Source organism: Nymphalis io, chromosome 4 (assembly GCF_905147045.1).
Source record: "Nymphalis io chromosome 4, ilAglIoxx1.1, whole genome shotgun sequence".
In the NCBI taxonomy this organism is placed as follows: Eukaryota; Metazoa; Arthropoda; class Insecta; order Lepidoptera; family Nymphalidae; genus Nymphalis; species Nymphalis io.
In genome coordinates, this window is record NC_065891.1 from 1,016,127 (window position 1) to 1,027,054 (window position 10,928).

The following is a 10,928-nucleotide window of genomic DNA, read 5'->3' on the forward strand; positions in this document are numbered from 1 at the left end:
AATTTTTAGTATAATATTTTCTACTTAATTTATATACACGACATTAAAAATAGCAAATAGTCGTAAAAAACAAAATTTTATTTACAATAAAATAATATTCACATATTAAATAACATTAGGAACCTAACGGCATTTGTCGACATCAAGTTTAGGCTCTAGTTGGTAACATACAAACAGGTTAATTGCATTACTGTCCTTGTACAGCGTGGTCGTATAAAAATAACAAGTTACGAAGAATTAATGACTATCACAGATATATTTCTATTCCTGCATTATACTATCAACATCTTTGCTTCCGTCCGTTCTAACGACAGCGAGAGTGGTACGCTTAGTAGGTCGCATCACACCTTCGAGTAAGCGTGGGATATTTAGACCAAGAGAAAACTAGCATGCTATGATTTCTTATAGTAAATTATTCCTAAATAACGTGCGTTCGTTGTGGTTAGAAATTTACAATCCAGTAATTGAAATCTTTTCAAAACGCCGCCTGGGTATCTGATATTGAAACCAATTTGATTTAGATAGAATTAACTGCCCACGGTAGTCGATACAGTGATTACCTTAAATTGAAAATACTAAGGTAAGGTTCATGTATTAGCAGCTATATATTTTATAAAATAATTCCATTTTAGAGCGACTTTGCAAATTGTTTCTTTAAATATAATTGATATATCATTAATTTAAATACTTATGAAGGTATATTCGAATTAAATTATTTTTATTTTAATAAAATTGAGCGCGAAGTCATAAAAATAATTCATAATGTCCATGCAAATATTTAATAAAGCAAAATTTTTCTTAAGTGAAATAGTCAACATAACGCACCGGAAAAAGAAACTTTCATTTTTAATAATTCGTTTTCGACTCGCTAAATTATTTAACGGCTGTTTCGCGAAGTTTTGAAGAGTGCTAATAGGTATTCGTTATGGCCCGTCGATGTTACATATTTCGTGCGAACTGTATCGGATGTTACGAAATTACGAAAAAAAAATCATCGATTGTTGCAGATATGCTAATTTTAACATTGCTACACTATTTTTCAAGAATTGATTACAAAACGTCGAGAATAACACTAATGATTACTTTTCACAATTATTACAAAAAATATAGGAAATACTTTAAAAATAAATTGTTAAATTGTTTTTTTATCAATCATCAGCTTATATGATTGAATAAGTTTTATTTTATCAACCCTATACATTTTTAATTTCTATTTATAATTCATCTCGTGCTTTTCGGTGAAGGAAAACATCGTGAGGAAACCTGCATGTGTCTAATTTCATCGAAGTTCTGCCACATGTGTATTCCACCAATCCGCATTGGAGCAGCGTGGTGGAATAAGCTCCAAACCTTTTCCTCAAAAAGGGAGAGGAGGCCTTAGCCCAGCATTGGGACATTTACAGGCTGTTACTTACATTTTTTTTAACTTTATTAATTATATAATTATGATTTAATAGAGTTTATAAAATCATTATTAAATTTGACTGATTACTATGTATATATCCAAGAAATAAATATATTCAAAAATAGCTTCTGGTATAGGCTAATATTATATCACCCTACTTTTTGCCAGATAGAAATTAAAGCGATGTGTTCGGTGAAATTTAAATGTCGAATTTTAGAAATTATTCATAATATAATTAAATTTATAATATAAATAAATTCTAAAATATGAAATTCGAATCTCACAGAACACCAAAAAAAATCAACGTTTAAAATAATATTTCAATTACTTTTAAAAATTCATAGTAATTTCATCTTATACTCTCTAATGACACGGATAATATTTTCCTCTTTGTAAATAATATATGTCTCGTTTTAATTTTTATCGTGTCATAATATTGACTGAATTTATTTTGAAGTCTTATTAACATATAATATTTCATGCTAATGACAGCTAATGTACGGTACATTGACACCGTTTAACAAGTCTCCATTTATTTGTCAGTTTAGTAATTAATATTTATTTTTGTGTACAGTTAATTTTTTTTTTAAAGTAACTGCATTTAAAAAAATAATATAACGATTTTTTTATAAAGGAATTTACGGTTTATTTATTTAATATTTATATAAATATATATATTGAATGATAAGTGTAATAATCATGTATGTTTTAAATATATAAAAATATTTTTTTATAAAAAAAAGTTAAATTGTATCTATAGTAATTCAATCAACCTTCCCATATATCATAATATATTAGCATAAATTAAAATATAAAACTCACCTAAAATGTATATAAACTATATCACACACAAAGCACAAAAGTTCAATAGCCACAGTTCACAAGCTATGTCGAAGCGCGTTGTCTCGTTCGTGTTACTTAGTTCGTTCTCAGCCACTGTCGTCGAAACACTGAGCGGAACCGACTACTGCCTGCGCCCGCGCATACCTAAAAGTAAAACCAAAACCGTTCGCCGCATATCAAAAATAATACCAATCTAATATGTATTGTATATTAAGGTTAAGGATAGAATTAGTAACAATGGGAATTTCTCGATTATCGATTTGCCATACTATTTGATAATTGTTCGAACAATTGAGAGCGTGTGAGCTTCAGATAGTGTGAAATAGATATAAAATAGATCTCCAGTTTTGAAAGAGCTTGCGACAGTGTTATGATTATAACTAATTTATCGCTTATTATATTTAGATAAATACGATTAATGGTTATATTTGTATGATTATGTTGGGAAATTGAGTTGTTCGTAAATAATAAAAATGCTATAATAATATATTATTTGGATTGTAACAATATCTCAAACATATGTATGTGATGTGAGTACAAAATACACACAAAAAATATTTTATATTTTTGTAATACACCAAAGTTTTATTTGAAAATAAACGTCTAGTGAAAAAAACTATTACCCTTTAAACGATAATAAATAAAGAAATGTCATAAAAACTGTATTGATATTTTATGTGTTGTCTGTGGCTCACTTTCCGTCGTGTGATAATAATTTTACGAGGGGTTTATTGTTGTTACATGTTATTGATTGATTTTTATTAACAATGTTTTACAAATTGGAATGATTTCATTACTTTATAAAACAATATTAAATGGTAAAGTTGTTAAAAACTGATTGTTATTGTAATATGTAAGTAGATTATGGTAATCGTGGAAAGTCATATTAAAATATATATTACACATGAATATGGAGGGCGATATTATAATGATAATGACTTTGGTCTGGGCGGTCAGTTTCAACGGGTAATAGCGAAATGATCAGGAGATACTATGTTATATTGAGATATAGAGACTTAGCTAGCTTACTCTAATAATTCGATAGGACGGCAAATCTGGACACAAACGGAAATATCACATTCGTAGGACGAATGGCTTTACCTCCTTTTCTAGACACTGAATTGTAAGCCCTGCAAAATTCTGCTACTACTTATAATTATTTAACAAAGAAACCAATAACTTATACGGCCGGAACTTATATCCTAAGGTCTTGGGTTCTATCTGAAAGTAAGGTATTGGGTTATATTGGATTGAACGGGATATAGTCATATTGGACAAACGAGACAGTTTTTTATTAACTTAAATAAGCATTAGCTATATTGATATTTTTGTAAATAAATTGATAACCGATTAATGCAATAAGATAAAGGGAATACTCGCAAAATTAGTTTTTACAACATGTACATATTTGTCTAATTAATCGATTAGAATGCTTGCTTGTTTCAAAGATCATTTAAGTGCTTGACAATTAATACTTTTACTTAAGATTCACTAAAATCTTTATATTTTTTAATATTCTATTCTAAAAACAAATATATCCTTTATTTGATATTATATTTCATTAAATTACTTTTAAGTAATTTCACGTCATTCTTACACTATGCTGACTATATAACACATATTTTAAAGCACAAGTGTTTGAATGAGTTTACTGGTGGTAGGGCTTTTGTGCAAGCTCGTCTGGGTAGGTACCACCCACTCATCAGGTATTCTACCGCAAAACAACAATACTTGATATTGTTGTGTTCCGGTTTGAAGGATGAGTGAGCCAGTGTAATTACAGGCACAAGGGACATAAAATCTTAGTTCCCAAGGTTGGTGGCGCATGGCTATGTAAGCGATGGTTGACATTTCTTACAATGCCAATGTCTAAGGGCGTTTGGTGACCACTTACCATCAGGTGGCCCATATGGTCGTCCGCCGTCCTATTCTATAAAAAAAAATGAATGAAACAGGGCCAAAGTTTGTCTTAAACTCTCTAATGCTTGCAATCTGACTGGAGATAAATTAGTTATTAGACGAGATGCAATGTCTTTCTATTTAGTTTGTGAAACATCATGAGATAAAAATCGTATGCAACTTATGGTACAATAGTAAATAAACAAGAAACTTTCACACGTCCTAGCGACAAATTTCAACTTAATACGATTAAACGATACACGAACGCATATCATATAAACAAAAAGCAATTTTTTTTAATTTTTTTTTTTGTAAGCTGTCAAGCTCAATTGATTATATTATTTTAGAAATCAACGTGGCCTTTAAGTAACCAAGTATTTGTGTTACAGGGTACTTAAAATTAGAACTAAAGCAGGTTTGTTAACTATAAGATACTTATGAATTTAAATGCTGGAATTGCCTATTGTTTTTATAGAATAGATATACGAATATATGGGCCACCAGATGGTAAATGGTCACCAACGCCCATATTGGCATTGACATTGGCATTGTTAGAAATGTTAACCATCGCTTACATCGCCAATGGGCCACCAACCTGGGGAATTAAGAAGATGTTATTTCCCTTGTGCCTGTAATTACACTGGCTCACTCACCCTTCAAACTGGAACACAAAAATACTAAGCACTGCTGTTTCCAAGATGTGTTTGCTTTACATTTATTAATGCAAAATAATTCCCAAATGTTTGTAGTATATACTTGAATAAAACATTATGATTTCTGATTCAATTATATTATTGTTAGCAGTGCAAGTCTAAATAAAGGCTTATTATTATTGGTGCAAAATTAACTTGATGTCTATGTTAGACGTTTGCGAAATTTCCACCTCTGCTAATCATATTTAAACCTCACAGGGCCTTGCTGGATTCAGATGCATTAATGTCGTGTCTAAAACTAGACTCACACAGAATAATTTCGTGCGCTTGTTATAATTTAATTAGTAGTAATAGTATAAGTTACAACCTAATAAAATAAAGTGCTAATAATATAATAAAACTGCCCTAGATCGTTGGTTTTCAATATATATTATAATGAAATGATAACATTTTAAAGTGTTTTACATTTTCATTAAAGAGAATTAAATTACATTTTATCTATTCATTAAGACGAGACAGGTTTATTTTTTCAAAAATAAAATATAAAATCACTTCATCCAAAGAGTTTTCGTGAACTATCCCATGGACGGGCTTAGGAATTGTCGCCTTTTGGGAGTATTCCGTAGTGAAGCTCCATTGTTAGTTACATGATTATACTCGTAGCAATACTTCTTCTGACAGTTGCAGGCCTCACTGTGTGTTCTTTTCAAGTTTAGAAAGACATAAACATCATTTGATTATATTAATTATAATCATAAATTAAACTCACAATTTCAGTGGTTGCGGGATTTGAATCTTCTTATTACGTCATTCTTATAGTATGATGAAGAGGATGGGAACACAACTCGACACGATCGGAGATAAATCTGACACACGCTAGAGTGTAACATCGTCAACGATAACTTACGGCTGTTACTAACAATATTATGACAAAAGAACCCAGTGTTGTTTATTGGTCCAACCCAAAATTTTAACCCAAAACTAAAGCAGTTTCAATATATGTACAGGTTAAATGATACGCCGAAATTACAAGACAATTAATCTTATAAATTAAATCTTTGTTTTTAATCTAAAAATACTTCTAATATCCTCAATGACACTAAAAATAAATATATCGTGTTTCGTATTGGATTACCTGCAAATTTAAAGTCACGTTATTAATTTAATTTTTTATCGCCATGTTAAGTGTGAATCTTATAAATGAACGTTTAATTTCGAAGCATATCAAATGACAAAGAAATAAAAACAAGCATCACTTAGGATACAACGACATTAAAAATGTACTAAATTATTTAAAAAAACCTTTATAATTTAAATATTAAAAAATGTCACTAATATTTATTATTTTTTTAAATACAATGAAAAATCTGTTTATTTATTTATCCATTTAAAAAAAATACGGCTAGCTGTCAGCACCATAATTAAATAAATGTACTATTCTTTATTTAATCTTGTATTGCCACCAGCATTATAAGAATCGGTTCTTCGGATCAACCAGTTGTGTGGAAGTTGCCTAATATTTAGCTGCAACAATGGACGCACACATCTAACAGCTGAAGTTAACTAAATGTATAAAATGGTAAATATTAATTTCTTTTGAATTCAATAGCGCGATCGTATTTGTAAGAAAATTTTACATTTCAAAATCATAATGACGATTTGAGAAAACAATCCAGAGTAGGGTCGAAGTTGAGGGCTTGAGTGCGTTGACGTCGGCGCTGTAAACAATTAACTCGGAAGTGAAATCTTTGGAAATAATTTAGATAGGAGCTTTTGTACGCAATAAACTTCGGTCGAGAGCACCGTTTATTTCAACTTTGCTTGTTTAAGAAATTATATTGTTCCGACGATAGAGACATAAGTCAACTGAATAGAAAGTAAATAAGATCGTATAAAGGAGGCTTCATTTTCACTCGGTAAAATTAAATAAATCAATTCATTAGTTATGCTGTGTCATTGTATAGCTCTCGTGACGTATAGATTACACGATGAGCTTGAATGGAGAATAAATGAAATTTAATGATTTTAGTTTTTTTACAATTATTATATTGAATGAAGATTTAGCTTTGAGATGTGAGCCGCGATGGCCTAGCGGTTAGAACCCGTGAATCTTAACCGATGGTCGTAGGTTCAAACCCGGGCAAGCACCACTGAATTTTCGTGTGCTTAATTTGTTTTTATAATTCATTTCGTGCTTGACGGTGAAGCAAACCATCGTGAGAAGGTTGGAGCAGCGTGGTGAAATAAGCTTCAAACATTCTTCTCAAAAAAAAGTAGAGGAGGCCTTATACCAGCAGTGGGTCATGCACTGGCTATTACTATGTAAGGCAGTGTTATTGCATGTTATGTTACGTTTCATGCAATAACACTGCCTATGTTACGTTTTTGTTACCATGGTAGATAGGAAGTTGGCAGTACCAATTGAATTAAATCATTAAAACTATTTCTCCGCGCAGGACTCTCTGATGGGAAGTGGTGACCACTTATCATTAGGTTAATTACCTCCCCTACTGCCTTCCAAATACCAATATAATCATAAGCCAATAAATGGGCTACTACATAGACCTATCCCAAGATTGACTTGAATAAGAATTCACAGAAAAAAATCTCGGTTGAAAAAATCCCTGCCTGTCAGATGTAGTTCCAATATATATCTAACCAAAAAACTTGAAATAACAGACAGCCAAAGTATGTCTGGTTTTCATGACGGACGTAGAAATACATTTCAAATTTGATTATAATTATGCCGGAGGTTAATTTTTGAAATCGTATTAACTTGAAACGCAATCCAAACAATCCAAAGGGGCTCTTACAATTTTTTTCTTATGTTTTTAAAGAGAATATAAGTAAGTTATTTTAGCATTTCCTTATAAAAAAGCGTTCTTTAATTTAAATCTAATGAAGTAATAATAGAGGGGTGCATCTATTTATACAATAAAATGATTATTGCGGCTTATTTTTCTCGATAAGAATAAATCTTTTACAGTCGAGGTCTTTCTAGACAGACTTACAAATGTTAACCAAACGCGTAGATGATTTAATTTGCCTGTCTATTTAAGGCTATTCTTTCATTCTCATAGTCATCTCAAGACGCAAGATCTAAATATCATATTTATCTTGTTATGTGTTTTTCTTTCTTTACTGTTAACACAGACTATTTGTTTATAAAAGATTTATGACATTTTTTAAAGTTTTTTTTTTTTTTTTTAATTATACTGTATTCATTGAGGCTTAATTCATGTTTCGAATCATGTTACAGAATTAACTTGTGTGTGTGTGAGTATAGATTATATCGAACAGATACTAATCGATCATCAATACCAGCTAGTTGTCTCCACTGCGGAGCTGAGTATTTCTGTTACGATAAATGCGGTCTTCACTGACGGTTTCGAAACTAAAGTGATTCCAAAAATACTTTGGTATCGGTTACATTAAGATCACTATTGTTATAGCATATTTTTTTTAATTAAAATATTTTTTTTTGGATTATAATTATCACGCTATACAATATTGGGGGTAGGGCTTTGTGCAAGCTCGTTTGGGTAGGTACCACCAATTCATCAGATCTTATATTCTACCGCAAAACAGCAGAACTTGGTACTGTTGCGTTTCAGTTTGAAGGGTGAGTGAGCCAGTGTAATTACAGGCACAAGGGACATAACACCTTAGTTCCCAAGGTAGGTGGCACATTGGCGATGTAAGCGATAGTTAATATTTCCTACAATACCAATGTCTACAATAATAAATGCTTACTATGAAAAATAGATGACCATTTGCTGATCCGCCTACATGCGTGTTATAAAAGAAAAATCTAACTATAGTCATATAAATATAAATTATTTTTACTTGCTATACATTATATTTATTTCCATGTTAACGATCATATATAGACAGAGCAGTAAAGGTAAATAATATTTCATATAAGGTCACAATTGAACTACACTTGTGGACGTACGTATGTGGATTCAACTTTGTCCAAGAAATCTCATTATACAAAAGTAGATCTGACGGTAATAGCCTATTTAAGTTAGCAGCTATATCATTCGTTATGTATTCGACTCTTTCGCATTATATCTTTTACATGGTAGAAAATATAAAATATTAAATACTTCAAATAAGCATTTTCTTTGTACATTAAAATTATTTAATTCATTTCTGTTATCGAGGCCTTTACATAGATAATACAAACAACGGCTTTCGATAATTTATTTATTTATTTATTTATTTATTTATTACAATCTTATTTATTTATTATAATACATTGATTACAATCTCTGAAAAAATTAAAAAGTGTTTTTTATTTTTAAAACCTAATAACAATTAAGTTATTTGGTTTAGGCACAACAAAAACCATGAATGTTTATCTTGAGTGCCTTTCCGTCTATGTATCTATATAATTTATATAACAACAGTTAAGGAAAACTAATCCTTTTAAGCTAATAAGGACTACACCAAATACAGAACAAATTTTAATGTATTTTTATTTGGATATAGAATATATATAGAAAAATCAGATGTCATACAAGACAAATCATATCAAAATCATTAATTCGACGTAAATGCATTACACTTACTTATTTGTCAAATAAGAAACCGGTCCGGAAGAGAAATATCGTACCTGAGAACAACCGGCAAAAGAAACTCAGTAATTTTTTTAATTTGTTTTTTTATCATGTATGACATGAATTTTTTACAAATTTTCAATATAAAAAAAACAATAAAATTATAATAGTCAGGAGGCGATCGTTTCGTTCCCAAAGTGAATTTCCCGAGAATTATTATTTACATCAAATATGCAATTAAATAAAGTAAAAGCACGTTAATGGGAACTATATTAATAAGGGTCAAGCCTTATCCAAAGGAGAAGGTGTGAAACTTGGTTTACCATACTGATTCAGTGCGGCTGATACATATAGTGCAGATTTTCTGGCACTGGCACAAGGAGATGTTCTCTTTGATGATCTTGAGATGATGATCTTTGTTTAAAATCCATGCGTTCTTTCGACTGAATAATTGACAATCTTTATTTCGTCCGAAATCTGTGAATGTCCCTGCTGCTGCTGTCCCTACTGCTGGGCTAAAGGCCTCGTCTCCCTTTTTGAGAAGGTTTTAGAACTTATTCCATCACGCTGCTCCAGTGCAGGTTGGTGGAATACACATGTGACAGAATTTCAGTGAAATTAGACACATCCATGTTTTCTCACAATGCTTTCCTTCACTGTCAAGCACGAGATGAATTATAATCACAAATTAAGCACATGAAAATTCAGTGGTGCTTGCCCGGGTTTGAACCCACGGTCATCGGTTAAGATTCACGCATTCTTACCACTGGGCCATCTCGACTAAAAATTTATATTTACAGATAAGGAAAAACTTTTGTATAAATCATCATGGTGATCATGGTGAATGGTCACAATAATGTTTGCAGCAATTTTGTAAAATAGTAGCTTAGACTGTCGGAGTGAAAATATGAGCTTATTTGGATATACAACTGTTTTTAGGTTGTGGCGAACACGTAACATTGACCAGACTGAATTTGAGCAGCAAATATTCAAACTTATGATGAGCATAAATTTTCGTTGCCTCGTGTTATTCCACGAGTGGCTTACTACTTCTCAGATTCTTAATATAGCCTTCGTGAAAGCGTATTTTTCTTTTTAATTTGTTTATTACTTACAAATTTTGTTTTATGTTTTCATAACAATTCTTGTTTTGCTTTCTTATAAACTCGTCTGGGTATATATATATATATATAGATATGACTGGCTCACTCACCCCTCAAACCGGAACACGACAATACCAAGTACTGCTGTTTTGCGGTAGAATATCTGATGAGTCACCTACTCACCTACCCAGACGAGTTTGCACAAAGCCCTACCACCAGTAAAAACTCACTTTTCAGATATTCTACCGCTGAACAGTAATATTTATTGGTTGACACATTAGTAGAGACCAAATGCTAGGATTCAAATCCTGGATCGGATCACTAATAAATTATTGGATTTTTTTTTGTTGCACTTAACACACTATTATTGTAACTAAATGTTGTGTAAACTAACTTTTGTAAGTATTAATCGAATAACAAAAAAAAAATTAACAATTTTAATAATTAAGTTGTTTTTTTATAA

The 10,928-nt window shown here is 30.9% G+C and overlaps 1 protein-coding gene across 2 annotated transcripts in view; it reads right to left on the bottom strand.

The window, feature by feature from the left end:
* LOC126781653 (uncharacterized) overlaps window positions 1-2,342 on the bottom strand; it is a 154,143-nt gene extending 151,801 nt beyond the window's left edge. For both annotated transcript variants that reach the window (XM_050506598.1, XM_050506597.1), the window contains exon 1: window positions 2,228-2,342. The gene's annotated coding sequence lies outside the window, so the exon portion shown is untranslated. The remainder of the gene's footprint in view (window positions 1-2,227) is intronic.
* Window positions 2,343-10,928: the final 8,586 nt, after the last annotated feature.